The sequence below is a fragment of the Oncorhynchus masou genome, chromosome 5 (assembly GCF_036934945.1).
Source record: "Oncorhynchus masou masou isolate Uvic2021 chromosome 5, UVic_Omas_1.1, whole genome shotgun sequence".
Lineage (NCBI taxonomy): Eukaryota > Metazoa > Chordata > Actinopteri > Salmoniformes > Salmonidae > Oncorhynchus > Oncorhynchus masou.
In genome coordinates this window covers 48,397,997-48,417,729 of record NC_088216.1, presented here as the reverse complement: position 1 = coordinate 48,417,729, position 19,733 = coordinate 48,397,997, and the positions used below count along the sequence as shown (strand labels likewise).

General features: G+C 42.5%; 1 protein-coding gene across 1 annotated transcript in view; it reads right to left on the bottom strand.

The window, feature by feature from the left end:
* The window catches only part of nfasca (neurofascin homolog (chicken) a), a 153,284-nt gene extending 137,536 nt beyond the window's left edge, over window positions 1-15,748 (bottom strand). The window contains exon 1 of the mRNA XM_064965816.1: window positions 15,579-15,748. The gene's annotated coding sequence lies outside the window, so the exon portion shown is untranslated. The remainder of the gene's footprint in view (window positions 1-15,578) is intronic.
* Between the last annotated feature and the right edge of the window lie 3,985 nt (window positions 15,749-19,733).

The window sequence follows — 19,733 nt, the reverse complement described above, 5'->3', positions numbered from 1 at the left end:
CCATTGAGCCCAAATCACAATATGGTCACTATAATATACCATCAAACAAAACATTTCCACCAGTAAAATAAACCGAACATCACTTGCTCCATCTTTCTCTCATTGATTCATCCCCATGTTCAGTGTTCCTTATTCTATTTCTTAATAATCAATCCCCCCATCTTTTTCTCATACCCCTCTTAATTTTCCTCTTTCTTGGCCCACTTTCAGGAGAACAATGGAGACAATAGTACGTCCCCTGAGGGCAGCAGAGGGCCAGTTCAATTATCAAAAGACCCCAGCATCCCTCACCCCCCTCAGTCCCCACAGAGACACCCTCACACCTCCTCACCCCCGTCAGCCCACCACCACTGTCCATCTGCCGGGAGAAGAGAGGAGAGCAGGAGAAGTGGGAAGGGGGATAGAGACGGAAAGGTTGGGGGACTGTAGATGGTGACAGACTGTAAAGATCGAGAGTGTGTGAGGGAGAGAGAGCGAAAAAGCGGGAGAGGAGACGAGAGGGAGACACTATGCAGGCTGTGTGTGTATGGTGACAGACTGCAGTCTCTCTCATTCTCTCATTCCTGTTTAATTTCTCTCATTATTGCACATGAGCCTGTCGCGCTTGTGTAACGGATGTGAAACGGCTAGCTTAGTTAGCGTGTGCGCTAAATAGCGTTTCAATCGGTGACGTCACTTGCTCTGAGACCTTGAAGTAGTGGTTCCCCTTGCTCTGCAAGAGCCGCGGCTTTTGTGGAGCGATGGGTAACGATGCTTCGTGGGTGACTGTTGTTGATGTGTGCAGAAGGTCCCTGGTTCGTGCCCAGGTTTGGTTCGAGGGGACGGTTTAAAATTATACTGTTACATTGATGCTGTTGACCCGGATCACTGGTTGCTGCGGAAAAGGAGGAAGGTCAAAAGGGGGGTGAGTGTAACGGATGTGAAACGGCTAGCTTAGTTAGCGGTGTGCGCTAAATAGCGTTTCAATCGGTGACGTCACTTGCTCTGAAACCTTGAAGTAGTGCTTCCCCTTGCTCTGCAAGAGCCACGGCTTTTGTGGAGCGATGGGTAACGACACTTCGAGGGTGACTGTTGTTGATGTTTGCAGAAGGTCCCTGGTTCGCGCTCGGGTAAGGGCGATGGGGCGGTTTAAAATTATACTGTTACACTTGTCCCTGGAGAGTGATGGTTACATACACACACACACACACATTAAGGCTGCAATAGTCTTGGAATTTGAGGTTAAGGTAATTGGCCAGGCCAGTGTACACGGTCACCGGCAGAACCGGTGGTGGTTATTACCTCTAAATTTAAGTATAGTGTTCAAATTAAGAAATGTCCGATTGGAGAGGAATGTCACATTTTTGTATTTACACCATTTACAGTTTTTTACAATCACTTGATGTCATTTTTCAAAACTCTAGACACAAAACTCACAACCAATGATCAAAATGCACATTTTTCAAAACTCTAACACTTTTTCCAATTGCTTGGATATAATACACATAATGTTAAGATCATTTGTTCATTGAACTTAAATCACCTGTACAAAATGACACAACTTCAAAGTATTACCATTTCAAAACGAAATTCACACATTACATCTGAAATGACTGTCTATTAATTTCGTTACAATGATCTAACTATCAATTGATACAACTGAACAACATGATAAGTAACTGTTGCATTACTCTTAATGCATAGTTTTATGGAAACTGACTAACAATATTCCATGTTTAGATCATAAAAGTTTCACGATAACGAGATCCATTGACACCAATTACCGTGGAACATGAACCAATTGGACAACATTATCTATGGATGTAATATTTCATCATCATTCTTTATCAGACACTGTTTCTATGGTCCCATGTACCACTTTTCCAGACCATGTTTTCAGATTTGACATTACTGTACCCTCACCGGCCACTTTATTACGTACACCTATCTAGTACTGGGTAGAACCCCCTTTTGCCTCCACAACAGCCTGAATTATTCAAGGTGTTGTACGTTAAGAGATGCCCTTCTGCACACCACTGTTTTAAACAGCTGTTATTTGAGCATTTGTGGCCTTTCTGTTAGCTTGAGTGCGTCTGGACATTCTCCTCTATCCTCTCTCATTAAACAAGGTGTTTTTGCCCACAGAACTGCCGCTCACTGAATGTGTTTTATTTATCGGATCATTCTCTATCAACTCTAGAGACTGTAGTGTGTAAAAATCCCAGGAAGGCAGCTGTTTCTGAGATGCTGGAATCACCATTTGTGGCATCAACAATCATACCACTGTCAAAGTTGCTTAGATTACACATCTTGCCCATTCTAATGTTTGGTCAAACAACATCTAAAGCTCTCTACTCTATATACTCTATATATTGAGTTGCAGGCAGCCACATGATTCGCTGTTCGAATGTAACCTTCCTTGATGAGCTAAATCAGGTCTATGTCATTGTGTGGGATAATACGTTGGATAAGGTCAGGTTCCACCATGCTGAAGCGTGATTTCCTCCCCATCCACAATTTACCACCCAGTATTTATCCCCATACTCTCCTTTCCTAAAACCCAATTGAGGAATTTTTCTCCACATTGAGGTGGAAGGTATATGATAGGCGCCCTCATGAACAAGCCGCCCTTCTCCAAGCCATGGATGACACATGCAATGACATCACGGCAGACCAGTGTCAGGCCTGGATTCGCCCGAAGATTCTTCCCAAGATGTTTGGCTAATTAAAACATCCATTGTGATGTGGATGAGAACCTGTGTCCAAATCCACAAGACAGAGTTGATGGAAATATAGAAGTACAGTAATCAATCCTTTGTTTTTTACAATAAGCCAGGTGAGGAACTCTGCAGTGATGTTTTACAGTAAGCCAGGTGAGGAACACTGCATTGATGTTTTACAGTAAGCCAGGTGAAGAACACTGCAGTTGACCTTTAACTGTTTTTTATTTTTTTGTAGCTAATTATTTTTGCTTTGATTCAAAGAAACCTATGTTGTGATTTTATTGTATTTCATCAACAAATTTCATATTTTGTTCAATGATTCCACTATGTCTGTAGTATTCTCTCTACTTGTCCTTTTACAGTGATGTATTTACGTGTAGTAGCATAATGAAACGTATCACATATTTTGCACTACAATATTTATTGTACGAACAACTACACAGTGAAACTATTGGTATCTTGTGTGTGGGTGATTGAAATGAATGTTCCTATGGTATTTCATGATAAATGAGTTATTTGAACCAATGATTCTGCAAGTGCAAGGTTTCTTTAAAGATATGAATGCACAATGCAATGTTTTGATCATTGGACAGCCTGTGTTACAAGTGATGACCGTTTTGACTTTTGTGTCTAGATTTTTGAAAAATGACCACAAGGTTCTGAAATTAGTGCCAAAGTGATTGTTAAAAACTAACACATAGGCTATCAACATAAACATGCAATTTCACTAATGCATTACACCTGATTGCTGGTTTTTCCTTTTCATTTATTTTTCATATTGTTTTTTATGTGTCCATTTTGTTTAAATGTACAGAATGTTATTTTATTTATTTTTACGTTTAACTAGGCAAGTCAGTTAGGAAACAAATGATTGTTTACAGTGTTATCCAAACCCGGAAGACACTGGGCCAATTGTGCGCCACCCTATGGGACTCCCAATCACGGTCATAACTATGTTTGTACACTTGTTTACATGGATATGCTTGTTAATAAATCATTTTTGAAACAGGCCACTACACATCATTTTTATCATGGCATTTCATTATTATTATTCAGATTATTACATCATAAATATGAATCTACAAATTAAGAAATGCTTGGTTGGAGAGGATCTGTCACATTTTCACATTGACACAAAATTAACGCATGACAGCATTATTATTATTATTAAATAAAAACATCTTCCTACCTTGATGGTTGGCTTTCCTGCATCTAAAATTGTTTTTATACAGATCGTATTGTCTGATCTGTTTCACCTGTCCTTGTGCTTGTCTCCACCCCCTTCCAGGTGTCGCCCATCTTCCCCATTATCCCCTGGGTACTTATACCTGTGTTCTCTGTTTGGCTGTTGCCAGTTTGTTTTGTTTCGTCAAGCCTACCAGCGGTTTACCCTCTGTTCCTATCTATAGATTGTTCCCGTTTTCCGAGTTTTTACCATTTCTACCCACCCTGACCCTGAGCCTGCCTGCCATCCTGTACCTTTGCCCCACTACTCTGGATTACCAACCTCTGGCTGACCTGACCCTGAGCCTGCCTGCCATCCTGTACCTTTGCCCCACTACTCTGGATTACCAACCTCTGGCTGACCTGACCCTGAGCCTGCCTGCCGTCCTGTACATTTGCCCCACTACTCTGGATTACTGACCTCTGGCTGACCTGACCCTGAGCCTGTCTGCCGTCCTGTACCTTTGCCCCACTACTCTGAATTATTGACCCCTGCCTGCCATGACCTGTCGTTTGCCTGCCCCTGTTGCTGTGATAAACATTGTTACTTCAACACAGTCTGCATTTGGGTCTTATCTGAAACGTGATACGTATTTCAAAGCACAAAACCATTCACATGAAGTCCAATGGGTTTTTCTCCCACTTTTCCCAAAACATCACAAACCCTGCTGCTGCGGTCATTCAATGGCAGTTGCATTAGCATATGTTATTCAAAGAGAGGATGCCGCAATGAGATAAATAATATAGCCTAAGCTACTGAAAATAGGCCTTTTACAAGAGTAAATCACGAGAGGAGCATTTGATAATTATTAAAGAGTCCAGACATGCTACTTTAGGAAACTTTCTGAATGGTCATATTCGGCATATAGAGAAGAATCAGCAAAATCAGACACGTCACACCCCCGTAAAAACACCTATCAATCAAAGCCACCAGCATATGTCAAACACAAGATAAAATATTTCTCCATTCCTTAAAATGTATAAAATACCTAGGCCTACCTTAGGCTTTTCCCGAAAGTAGGCTATAAGATAATGAATTGACAAGGACAGTATGAAAGGGAGAGAGAGACAGCTATGCTATAGTATGTAGATGAAATTGACAATCATTAAAATAGAAACAAATACACACAACATGTCCATAGCCTAGTTATCAGCTTTGATTAGCCTATAAATGAAGAAGAGATTCCATATCAAATTACACCATGCCAGGTTGGATTGGACTGGCGCACTGTCCATTTGACAGAACATTAGTGCATCATTGGCCTCAGAGCCAGAACATTGTAGACTGCTGCTGAATAATTCATGAATAGTCAGACACATCCAAATGTAAAAAAAATTTTTTATAAAGATGATCGATTTATTTATTTGCTAGCGAGCAATGGAAATGTGCATTATAGAAAATAAAGTCCACACATCAAACAATGTTTTTACTGGCCTGTGATAGCCCATAGGCTAGCGCTCCTACACCCCCACACATCCAGCTTATTAGCTGCTGGAGCATCATACGACAGTAGGAAAGTGGAGGAGATGTAGACAGTTCAACAGATGGACTAAGTTAACAAAGCAATTGCTTATAATCAATCGTAAAAACACGCCCGGTATAAGGTCAACTTTATCTACATGAAAAGAATGTTCATTGTTTGTATACAGTGCCTTGCGAAAGTATTCGGCCCCCTTGAACTTTGCGACCTTTTGCCACATTTCAGGCTTCAAACATAAAGATATAAAACTGTACTTTTTTGTGAAGAATCAACAACAAGTGGGACACAATCGTGAAGTGGAACGACATTTATTGAATATTTCAAACTTTTTTAACAAATCAAAAACTGAAAAATTGGGCGTGCAAAATTATTCAGCCCCTTTACTTTCAGTGCAACAAACTCTCTCCAGAAGTTCAGTGAGGATCTCTGAATGATCCAATGTTGACCTAAATGACTAATGATGATAAATACAATCCACCTGCGTGTAATCAAGTCTCCGTATAAATGCACCTGCACTGTGATAGTCTCAGAGGTCCGTTAAAAGCACAGAGAGCATCATGAAGAACACACCAGGCAGGTCCGAGATACTGTTGTGAAGAAGTTTAAAGCCGGATTTGGATACAAAAAGATTTCCCAAGCTTTAAACATCCCAAGGAGCACTGTGCAAGCGATAATATTGAAATGGAAGGAGTATCAGACCACTGCAAATCTACCAAGACCTGGCCGTCCCTCTAAACTTTCAGCTCATACAAGGAGAAGACTGATCAGAGATGCAGCCAAGAGGCCCATGATCACTCTGGATGAACTGCAGAGATCTACAGCTGAGGTGGGAGACTCTGTCCATAGGACAACAATCAGTCATATATTGCACAAATCTGGCCTTTATGGAAGAGTGGCAAGAAGAAAGCCATTTCTTAAAGATATCCATAAAGTGTTGTTTAAAGTTTGCCACAAGCGTAAAAGCAACACAGCGCATCACCCTGAACACACCATCCCCACTGTCAAACATGGTGATGGCAGCATCATGGTTTGGGCCTGCTTTTCTTCAGCAGGGACAGGGAAGATGGTTAAAATTGATGGGAAGATGGATGGAGCCAAATACAGGACCATTCTGGAAGAAAACCTGATGGAGTCTGCAAAAGACCTGAGACTGGGACGGAGATTTGTCTTCCAACAAGACAATGATCCAAAACATAAAGCAAAATCTACAATGGAATGGTTAAAAAATAAACATATCCAGGTGTTAGAATGGCCAAGTCAAAGTCCAGACCTGAATCCAATCGAGAATCTGTGGAAAGAACTGAAAACTGCTGTTCACAAATGCTCTCCATCCAACCTCACTGAGCTCGAGCTGTTTTGCAAGGAGGAATGGGAAAAAATTTCAGTCTCTCGATGTGCAAAACTGATAGAGACATACCCCAAGCGACTTACAGCTGTAATTGCAGCAAAAGGTGGCGCTACAAAGTATTAACTTAAGGGGGCTGAATAATTTTGCACGCCCAATTTTTCAGTTTTTGATTTGTTAAAAAAGTTTGAAATATCCAATAAATGTCGTTCTACTTCATGATTGTGTCCCACTTGTTGTTGATTCTTCACAAAAAAATACAGTTTTATATCTTTATGTTTGAAGCCTGAAATGTGGCAAAAGGTCGCAAAGTTCAAGGGGGCCGAATACTTTCGCAAGGCACTGTATATATATATTTTTTAGGTGTTATTGTATGTCCATTTCAGGTCTACTGTGGAGAGGGTCACGGCAAAAACACACACACAGGGTAAAATGACACAGTACTGCTGACAATCGGAGCAAGCGTGACACGACAGTTGATAGTGGGTGTACTATGCACTCCACTAGAATTTAACTGCATCTATAAAGACATTACACGGCCATTCTGTCTACAGCACTACAGGAAAACAGACCATCGTCATTAGTTACAATTACACTTTTACTGTAATGAATTAGAACTGCTTTATATACTGCAGCTAAAACAACCACCTGGAGACCACACACACACCCACACACACTCCTCCCTAATGGAGGACTGTGACCCCTGACCCTATCCCATCAGCCATCATGAACACTGCAGTGCTATATGGCCCACAAACACACACCTGCCTGAACAGGAGGGGTTTAAAATAACGACGGTAGTAATTATAGACGACAACACTGGGTGTGATGTCGTTGAATAAGAACACAAAGGGAGGAATTGAATCGAATCGAGTCCCTCTCTTTTTTTCCCTCAGCTCTATCACTCAACAACCATGACAGGTGCCATCATGACCCTTTTAGGTTTGGTTCCTCTAACCCCTCACCCATACAGTACACATAAAGCTCTCTTCACCTCTCTCTGTAACCCTAGGAGTGGGCAATGGTCATTTAAGGGGTCAAAATAACCCGTCATCTCCTAACACCAAGGTGACAAAGCCAATCATATCAGGTGACACCCCCAGTCACACTCTCATTGATCCACTGATGGGTTAACGTAATCAATAAGCTACAGACAGCTAGCCAGGACACACAACCACACACGCACATGTACACACACACACACACACACACACACACACACACACACACACACACGTGCACACACACACACACACACACACATGGCTGGGGGAAACCATATGTGGTTGATGAGAAATTCAGACAGAGGGAGGGTCTCCTTTGTTGGCAGGTTAAGGGACATTCAGACTGAAAACAAAAGTCTATTGTGGTGTCTGCTCCTCACCTGTCCTCTCTACCATAGTGGTAACACTGTGTTAGGCTTATAAGTCAACAGCTGCTAGACACGGTCGGAAGGAAGGTAATTTTAGGACTTTAGGCGTCTGATAAAGCCAGAACTACCTTGAAAAGAATGGCAATTGTTACTAAGTGGAGAACCTTGCTAAATAAATACAACGCAATGATCAATCACTCTCATTCAAATGCTTTATCAAGACCAAGGATATCTTGTCATGTTATGATGTTTTACAACATCTGATGAGATGAATGAACATCACCAAAGTGTGAGGAATGTGGTCAATGTCTTTATATCAAAAATACTTACGTAAAAAGCAGGTCTTCATGTCATTGATTGATTGATTTGACATGGGAATCAATACCGAATAAACAGGTGCTTTTAGGGTAAGAGCGCCATAAAAACATTCATTTTCATCGGTTTCCTAATATTTTCTACCGTCAAATGAAAATAAAGTGAATATATTGGAGTACCAGCATCCACAATAGCCCGATTTCCTGCACTCACCAAGGGGTCATACATCTCTGTGGTGAGGAGCGTTAGCCAAGGGCCTACAGACAGACGAGTAATGATTAGAGGATTTACTATAGGCTCATTTCCTCTTTGAAGAACGCCAGATGCTACCTACAGATGTGCCCTAATAAAACTAACCAGCACACACACACACACACACACACACACACACACACACACACACACACACACACACACACACACACACACACACACACACACACACACACACACACACACACACACACACCACAGACAGACATGCACATATACAAAATATGCAGCTCCTAACATGCCTAAACAGGATAAAAGAATAAAAAAACATAGAATAGAAGGCTATCATTTAGTGGTGTGTGCTTAGTTATATGTGGTTTAAGAATAGAATAGGTATGGCCACCATAGAGTAAACACAGTGTATAAAAGAAAGACATATTAGTAACTTATCTGAAAACATTTAGTTTTCCTGCTCTGCTCTTGTCGTTATCAAAGCTGAAAAGTCCCCTGTCGGATTTGTCCTTGATGCATCTGTATGTCTTAATGTTACAGTGCTACATGCAGGTGTGAATCAGAAGAGTGCACACACACACACACACACACACACACACACACACACACACACACACACACACACACACACACACACACACACACACACACACACACACACACACAGGGGAAGGGGGAGATGCACCTGGTAACTGGAAGTAGATACAGTGCCACAGATGGTGAAATCAGCCGTGTGTGTGTGACTATGTGTGTAGCTGCCTTCCACTGTGTGTGTAGCTGTGCCTAACTGTGTACTTAACTGAGTGTGTATGTGTGTGTGTGTGTGTGTGTGTGTGTGTGTGTGTGTGTGTGTGTGTGTGTGTGTGTGTGTGTGTGTGTGTGTGTGTGTGTGTGTGTGTGTGTGTGTGTGTGTGTGTGTGTGTGTGTGTGTGTGTGTGTGTGTGTGCACCCTGCTCCGCCCTGAGTGTTATTATTAGTGCACACATCAGAGTGCACCAGAAACCATTCTCATCTTTAGACCAACAAAAACAAAACATTGCTACTGTCATTGAGGGTTTGAGGGACTTTCAGAGCAAACGAGACCATGTAAAATGAGTCCTCTATAACAGTATTTTCTAGTACTGTAAGTGTAGTCCTCTTTCCCTGCTAGCTTTAATGCTATACTTCAGAACCTATCAATGGACACTTTGTTTAGGTCTCTTTGTGTCTCTGTGAAAAGAAAACATACACACGCTACTGATCAAAGGAGGGAGAAACCGACAGGCAGACAGGGAGATGGTCACGGGCGTCAAGTGCACTCCCTTCTGCCTTCTAGAATTATGACTTGCCTAAACTTTTCGAGAGATTTGAATGTTGTATAAATGCTACACTGTACTCCCCATGTGGCTAGCAAGTCATCCAGTTGTCTTTGTAGCTTACTTTGTGTTTGTCTTGTGTTTGTTGGCAGTTCATGGAGCTCCTTTCGTGCACCTCCTCACTCTATCACGAGGCACACCTGCGAACATGTCCGTATACATGTCATTTTGTCAATGTATTATTTTGTTTAGTGAGAACTCTCTGGTTCCAACCAGTTAATTGGTCAATTGGTGCACCCCTATTAGTTTAGGTAATGATTTTGCCCGGAGAGAGGTTCAACGAGGTTACAACCAGTTAATTGGTTCAACATTTTGTTTTGTTTATTTTTTGCAGACATTATTATTTAGCTCTACCACTGCTACCACCATCACTATTTTCGACATAATCCTCCTGCCTGCCTTTAAGACCGTTCCCTTCACACACACACAGACACACACACACACACACACACACACACACACACACACACACACACACACACACACACACACATACACACACGCACACACACACACACACACACACACACACACACACACACACACACACACACACACACACACACACACACACACACACACACACACACACACACACACACACACACACACACACAGAGAGAGGTGAAAGCAAGGACCCAAAACATAGAGTAACCTTAAGACATACTGCACATTGTATTGATCATATCAGCAACGCACATTTTACAGAGAATAACCCTTAGTCATCCTGTCTGCTCGATGTAAGGGCTCTCTCTTTCTCTCTCTGTGCCTCCAGACTGATGTCTCCGTGGAGGCCTGAGTTAATCCTGGAGCTGAGCCAGTGTTCCTACCACCCTACAGGCAGCTCCTCCCTGGGTCAGAGTCTACAGGAAATTCTCCTCCCTCCATCCCTCCCTCACTCTCTCCATCCATCCTGGCTCACAGCCAGACGATGCGCTTAAAAGTGACCTCGCCCAGATGCACTTCTCTCTGTCTCCTTCTTTCTCTCTCTCTCCGTTCCCACACCTCTCCCTTTCTGCTCAGCCCTTCCCTCAGGAAGAAGTTGCTATTTAGTTTTTAAAAATAGAAACTGGAAACAAAGACCTCTGGATGGTAAACCTGAGAGGGCATGGGGGAAGAAGGGATGTGGGGGGAGGGAGGGATAGGAGGGAAAAGAAGGATGGAGGAGGGAGGGAGGGAAGAGAAAGACAAGTTTCCCATGATGGGATGACTCAACCTATGAAAGGATGAATTTGTTGTGCATGTGTGTGTGTGTGTGTGTGTTTGTGTATTCTAGCTTTAAACAAAGCACAGTGTATGGATCAGACTGTATCTTCCTGACCTACAGAATGAGACTTGAGTGCCAGGTCTGAATTAAAACCTGCAGGTCTTCTAGCTGTCTGGCTCAGTCCAATGCCAGTTGAGCCACTGAGAGGACAGCAGGCTTCTCTAATGCAGATTTAATTGACCTATCGTGGCGCACCTCCACGGGTCTACCCTAGGACTGACTGCCATCCAGTGCTCCAATCAGCTGACAACATGCCAGAGACAGGGATCACTGGGAAAGAGGCCATATGGCCCAAACACAGTGTGAGGAACTGGGATGGGATGGTCGGGTGGACAGGGGTGTGTGTGTGTGTGTGTGTGTGGGTGTGTGTGTGTGTGTGTGTGTGTGTGTGTGTGTGTGTGTGTGTGTGTGTGTGTGTGTGTGTGTGTGTGTGTGTGTGTGTGTGTGTGTGTGTGTGTGTGTGTGTGTGTGTGTGTGTGTGTGTGTGTGTGTGTGTGTGTGTGGACACACACACAGACACACACACACACACACACACACACACACACACACACATATATATATATATATATATATATATATATATATATATATATATATATATATATATATACAAACAAATACATACATACTGGGTATGTATAGATGCACCTGTAAGCTCTAAACTAACCCAACACAGTTTCTGGGTTTGACTCAAGACTGGAATCAAACAAAGGGCCTGTGAAGTAATGGTGGGGAAACGTCTAGGATGTGTGTACAAACTCCCCTGTGGAGCAGGGTCTATTGGAGCAAACCTGTAATGTTTGACTTCATCCAGTTCAGATGTCAGCCATTAACAACCAGAAGCCATTCAGCATTGAGACACTGGAGGTCTGTTCTGCTACCAGTCACATCAGTGGAGTAACAACAGAGTTTTACATGGAATATCAGCACCTGGTGGTGAAACATATGTACTGCAACACAGAGAGAAATCACAATCCACCACTAGTACACAAGACCTCCATTAACCACTAGACTCATGAAGACAAAGAAGTATCAGGAGAGCTTCAGGTATTCGAAAACCACAGATCCTCCTGGAGGAGAATAGTAATAGAAAATCTAAATAAAAAATTCTAACCACAAATAGGTACTAGGTAGCATAACAAATCAAAGTCCAAGCAATTGTGTGGGTTTGAAAGTTAAAAAGCTTTGAATGTGTGAGCAAAGATATTCTTAAAATACACCACTAGACTCAGTCTGGTACTGTTGCCCAATTCCAAATGGACTCCTAGCCCCTTCTCGATAGGCACTTGTGTAGATCGGAATAGATTGAATAGGTGTTAGCAATGTTAATGCCCTCTTGACAAACAGGTGGAGCTTTTGCTTACATGTCTTTATAGCCTGACGACATCTGACTCCAGGGTTCCGGTTTCCCTTTATGACGAAGCATTGTATTTTTGTGTGTGTGTGTGTGTGTGTGTGTGTGTGTGTGTGTGTGTGTGTGTGTGTGTGTGTGTGTGTGTGTGTGTGTGTGTGTGTGTGTGTGTGTGTGTGTGTGTGTGTGTTCTTATTGTGATGGAGCTACTGCAGATATGCATCTCCTAGAGCAGTAGATTAGACATGGAAACAGTTAATGTATACTGAACAAAAAAATGTAACCAACATACAACCATTTCAAAGATTTGACTAAATTACAGTTCATATAAGGAAATAAGTCAATTGAAATGAATTCATTAGGCTCTAATCTATGGATTTCACATGACTGGGAATACAGATATGCATCTGATGGTCACAGATACCTGAAAAAAAGCTAGAGGTGTGATTCAGAAAACCAGTCAGTATCTGGTGTGACCACCATTAATCTTGTGTGAGCGCGACACATCTCTTTCGCATAGAGTTGATTAGGCTGTTTATTGTGGCCTGTGGAATGTTGTTCAACTCCGCTGTACAAAGTTGCTGGATATTGGCAGGAACTGGAGAATGCTGTCATACAAGTCGATCCAGAGCATACCAAACATGCTCAATGAGTGACATGTCTGGTGAGTATACAGGCCATGAAAGAACTGGGCTATTTTCAGCTTTCAGGAATTGTGTATAGATCCTTGCGACATGGTTCCGTGCATTATTATGCTGAAACATGAGGTGATGGCAGTGGATGAATGGAACAACAATGGGCCTCATGATCTCATCACGGTATCTCTGTGCATTCATATTGCCATAGATAAAATGCAATTGTGTATGTTGTCCGTAGCTTATGCCTGCCTATACCATAACTCCACGGCCACCATGGGGCACTCTGTTCACAACGTTGACATCAGCAAACCGCTCGCCCACACAACACCATACATGTGGTCTGTGGTTGTGGGGCATTTTGGACGTACTGACAAATTCTCTAAAACATAGTCGGAGCCGGCTTATGGTTGAGAAATGAACATTAAATTCTCTGGTAAAAGCTCTGGTGGACACTCCTGCCAAATGCACGCTACCCCAAAAACATGAGACAAAACTGCATATTTCAGAGTGGCCTTTTATTGATCAGTGTCGATCAGTAGCAAATAATATGGTAATAGATCTATGTTTCTATGCTTCTGCATCCAAACCCTGATCTGTAAGGTCATTAGTGAAAGTTGAGTATATATGGGGTCAAATAAAGTCAGTGGGGGCAGAATTTTCTCAGTTCTACAGATACAGTTTTTAAATCAAATGATGTCTAATTAATTTGTTTGTTGAGTGCAATTCAGACAAGGATCCTTCGTTCCCTCTTCCGCTCCATTCCTCCATGCTGGCTACCAATTAAGACCAACTTCCTTCCTTAATAGAACAAAGGAACATTTTGTAATTCTATTATTAGATAAGGAAAGAGATCATCGTTTTTTTAAGACTGTATGTCCGTCTGTCTGTCCGTCTAATAATGATCACTATTGTGATCCACAGCCATATGCTCCTCTAGTATTTCTATTCAACAGGAATTTTTCACTCTCCAAATCATCTGAGCTCAGTCGTTCAGTCCATCCGTCAGTCAGTCAGTGTGTCTGTCAGTCAGTCAGTTAGTCAGTCTGTGAGGGGGGTCTTTGTTATAGTTCCAGCTGACATCTGTCCAGTGCTGCTGCTGTGTTTAAGCTGTCCCAGAGATGGCCTGCTGGGGGGGGAGAGAAGAGGGACAGATGTTCCCCTCTATAGCCCTTATGTAACGCCATCAAACACAGGCCACAGCCCAGGTACTGATACACACACACATATGCACAGTTGCACACACAAATATACACACGCACACACGCAAATGCGCACACGTACACACACACACACACACACACACACACACACACACACACACACACACACACACACACACACACACACACACGGGGGGTAAACACAGCTTCAGCTAATACAGCCCTGTCTAAGTTAAATAATATGCCCCAACTTCACATGACATGATAGCTCATCATATGAGCAGTGTAAGAGGATGTTTGCCCTGTCCTCCCTATATGCAGGTGCACAAAAACTCACACAAGAGATAGGTTATTAGTTTGCGCCACTTAGACAGCAGGTAAATGAAACTCAGCTAAATCAAAAGGCTATACATGTTGATTTCCACCCAAATGTATAAGCAGTGAATAGGCCTAGTTAATTAAACGTGTGTCCTTTCACAGAGGCCTTGCGGATGGATGAATCAGAACGCTCAACAAAATATTCTCCCATGAAAGCCAAGGGACCATTGGCTGGTTTGGTGACATGACCTGATTCAGATAAACAAACCGATCCCCTGAATTATCTCTCCATGACCAGTCACTCACTCTCACTTCAAGGAGCGCTAGTATCATCCTCCCTCTCTCTAGGATAATTTACAGTACCAGCCATCTCTGCCCGCAGCCCCCTGGCCTAACAAAACAACCCTGCTAACAACCATTCAATAGCTCGTTTGTCTCCTCTACAGCTCGATATTATGTCAAACAGCACAACTACCTACAAATACGTACATGTGATGGGTGTGTGGAATAAACGACTGTACTTTCCATAGATTCTGGCCCTGTTTATAATTTGCGCAGAGCAGCAAAAAATCACCCACCGCAGCATCTTTCAGCGACGCGCAGAGCATTGGGCTCGGCTCGGCCCAATTCCCGGCCAGGAACGACTGCAGATTAACGACAAGGCCAGGGTTTTACCGACAACCTCTACCGTCTATACCGAAGACGCAGCATCCCTTCACATCATAATTTAATCTCCTCATCTCCAACTCTTCATAAACCCGCTAGCCGCTAGTCAATATTATTAGAAGCGTGTTAGATTAATATAGTGCTGCTATTGCTTACCTGTGCCGTGACAGTAGAGATATCGCTGTTTCTTCTCCTTCTCTCCGCGATGTGTGTCAGCTCTGCAGTAGCGTATGCTGTGTATGAGAGAGTGTGTGTCTGTGCTCTCTCCTTTCGTGTAATGCGGTACAGGTCTCTCGTGGATTCTCTCCTACCTCTCTCGCTCTCTCCGTTTCTTATTCAGTCTCTCCCCGTTCCTCCTCTCTCCCTATCCGTTAAGCCTCAATCGCATCTTCGACTGGAGCACGCTGCTATCGGGAGGAGTGCAAGGCGCGCACCCCGGGTACCACTGGACAGGTGTTAATGGGGGTTGAGGGGGGAAGGGAGGTAAACTGGTGACAATAGAAACCTTCTGGTGCGGTGTTATTGTTGATGGAGAGGTGGAGGTTACAGTGAATAATTAGGTCATATTTGGTAGAGACGTTGATCAATGAGATTACAACCTATATTCACCCACTCAAAAAGACAGCCAAAAGTTAGTTGAATTTCCAATGTGTTATCACTATGCTTTCAACCATCTAAAAGCACAACCAAATTCCAATGGAAGAAAAATGTCAGATGTTTGATTTAGTTATCACCCAAATGTCTATCACTGTGCTTTAAACCATTTCAAAGCACAGCCATGTTCAAATGGGAATAAAATATCAGATATTTTGTTTATTTAAACAACAAATTGTGTTATCACTGTGCTTCATCTACAGTGGTGACCCTTCATTCATCACCTGTTTTGAGCCCCATATATATATATTTTTTTTTGTGTGTGGGGGGGGGGGGGGGGCTTGCCTGTTTTGCATGTTATTTTGTAACGTGTCACATACAATTTGCAAACAATATATATATATATATATATATATATATATATATATATATATATATATATATAACTAACTATTAATTGAGTTAATAAAGCTGTGGTGGTGGGGCAGGCCAGCAGAAAATAGGAGCATTGCACCATGATTGGCTCAGTGTTCTGTCACTCATGGGGACACTACGTCACCTGTCTTTAGTAAGGGTAGACGTCAAGAATGTGAGCCCTTTGGGTCTTGCCATAGACTTAGATTATAAGTGCCCTTCCAAGAAGGCTCAAGGTCATTGGCCACAGATAAAATGATGTCAAATCACATTATATCTACAGTAGCTTTGATGTCAACATCTTACTTTCAAAATCTTAGCAAGCAGTCATCATCATCAATCAAGTAGACAATCCACTGGCAAATCCTTTTTAATCCTTGTCACATGTAGTGAAATAATGAAGATAAATTATAGATAAAAAGTATCGGTGCTCATCGGCCAGGTGGAAATCACAAATTCAACAATGAGTTATTTGGAAGGAATCGGTGACAATGGTTAACCGCAAGCATTGTAACTGGGAAGTTGGAATAAACGCGCACAGACTGGGAAAATACGGTTTGAGTGGTCATCCAACTCGGAATTGTAAATCTTGCGCTTCCTGTGATGACAAAATTTGCCAACGAGGGACCGTCGCGCACAACAAGTCGAGTCCAAAAATGTCTTATATGCTGCTGCATAAATGATGTAATATGCCAGGACATATGATCAGCCATATCAGCTAGGTTTGTTTTTTAAAGGCAGTAAACGAGGCTGAATGAACTGTTTCGCTGCCAGACGAGACTCTGCTGGTAGCCAGGTGTAGTGGTGGTAAGGATTCCCTCCATGGTGCTGAAAACAAAGCTCTGCTGTTGGGACAGCGTTATGTAGGCCCGAACAGTTTGTGGGCACCGTTTGTCACCGATATAGTGCAATGAATGTATTGTTTAGTGTTGAGTTGTGTTGTGTTGTGGCGTTGCTGGTATGCAAGTGAAGAAAATTGGAGGCTTGTCCCACCAAGACTTACATGCCAAATTCACCACTGTTCATCTAGCATAACCAAATGACCTGGACTGCAATAGAGATTACATTCAAAGTAAATGTTGCAATTGATCAATGCTGTTCGAGATTCTGCACAGATTATTATAGCAATTGTGAAGATCTCCACAGACCTGTAATGACCTACGCATGCTACAGTATATGTATTTGTTACAGACAGGGAGCTGTGGATTAGTCCATTCAGCCATATCTGTTCCCCTCATTGGCCCAAGCCCATTCTATCTCCCACAAAGCTCTTCTGTCACAGAGACAGTGTGGTCTTTGACGGCCAGAGGAATCTATATATCAGCCACACACTGGCACATCTTGGTGTGGGTTTGTGTGTTTGTGTGTCCCTGTGTGTGTGAGAAAGAGAGAGAGAGAGAGAACAAGTTCGAAAGAGTGAGTGACAGAGAAAGAGAGAGAGAAATATATATATATATATGAGAGAGAGAGAGAGAGAGAGAGAGAGAGAGACTCAGATATGACGAGGATCAAACTTGGGTCACTTGCTCAGCTCAGGACCACATTAGCCAAGCTGTTAGCTCTGGTAGGTAACACAATTCTTCATGTCTCAGGAATGGTTTGTACTTATCACACACATCTAGTTCACTGAACCACCTCCAGCACACAAATACAGAATGCATTTATACAAATAGTTTTTACACTAACCGACATTGACATGACGTGTAATTGGTTGCAGGGGCCAGACAGAGAATTACCCCTCTCCTTCATCCCTCCATCCTCCCCCCCATCTTTCAAGGATTCCAAATCTGCCTCACTTGATTATGGTGGCAACCATGGGGGGGCTGTGGGAGTCTGTCGTGGGGTTTCCTGGTGGAGCTTTAAGCCCTAAAAGCTTTCACTACTGGAGGCCTTTGGCATGTCATTAATTTGATACCCCTTACAAAGCATGGGTCGCACTCCTTCTCTCTCTCTCTCTCGCTCTGTTTCTTACTCTTTCTCTCCCTCTTTTTGTTCTTGCTCACTTTCTCCTGTCTCTGTCAGTTTCTCTCTCTCTCTCTCTCTCTCTCTCTCTCTCTCTCTCTCTCTCTCTCTCTCTCTCTCTTCTAACACCCCAGTGAGGAAAACCCACCAATGTGGAGAAATCCGGGTGAATGGAAAAAGGCAGGAGCAGAAGAACGAGTCTGTTCTGACGTTCAATTCATCTCAACGTTCATTTGAGCTTCATGTTGGTGTTGAACTGGTAATGAGAGAGAGGCAGAGGGGGGAGATACATCGAGCCACATTGAGAGTGAAAGGAAAAGCTGTTAGAGAGGAGTCTTGTTGGATCAGGATTTTTCATTAACCGGTTAACCTACTTTTACTCACGGGTTTCCCCAACATCTGTACAGTAACTACAGTCTGAGGTCTCTCTATCTCACGTTATACTGTATGTGGTTTACTCCCTTATGCTTCTCGACTTAAACTGCTAAATCTTAACCCCCCCCCCAACTATGAATATTTACAAATGTGTGTGTGTGTGTGGGGAGGGGGGGTGGGGGTTGGGGGTATTATTGTAATCTTCTTTACTGATCATGGAAGACTGTTTCTGAAGAGAACATGAACTGTACATGTTGACAAGGTCATCTAAATGAAGATGTTACCATCGGCTTTGCTATACACACCCGGTGCTGTCTTTCAGATTTTTAGGGTTACTAAGATGACACAAAATAATATCCATAATCTACTATACATAATCTATATGTTTCCTGTTCAATAAGATTTTGCTCCATTTGGTTCCCATTTTACCACTCATTGGAAGTTCTTACATTACTTCTGCTTTCAAATGGTTAGTACTGCTGAAGGACAGTTTACATGCTGAGCGACCATAATGCTGACACGGTGGTGATGCTCTACGTGCTAAATATAAACATATTATATAAAAGTGCTAAATATGCTAAAAACAGGGACTACGGCACATGCACAAATGTTATTCTGAAACCAAAATGGTAGATGGCAGAATGGACACCCACAGGTAGAATCCATCTGCAGATCAATTGAATCCATTTGGTTATGGTATTCAACCCCTTGTAAATCCTTTTGACATGTTTCAAAATCAGTATAATTTAACATCCTCTGGGAATGTCAAAGGGCCTTGCTCTCTGGGATCCTTGGGATGTCCTATATCTGACGTTACCCCATTGAAGTTGACATTTTAAATGGTTACAGTAAGGGTTATGGTTAGGGTTGAGTAGGGGTTAAGGTTAGGGTAAGGGTAGGGGTTAAGTTTAGGGTTAGGGTCAATAAATAGAGGAAATAGTCTCATTATCTCCTCATCTCTTCCCA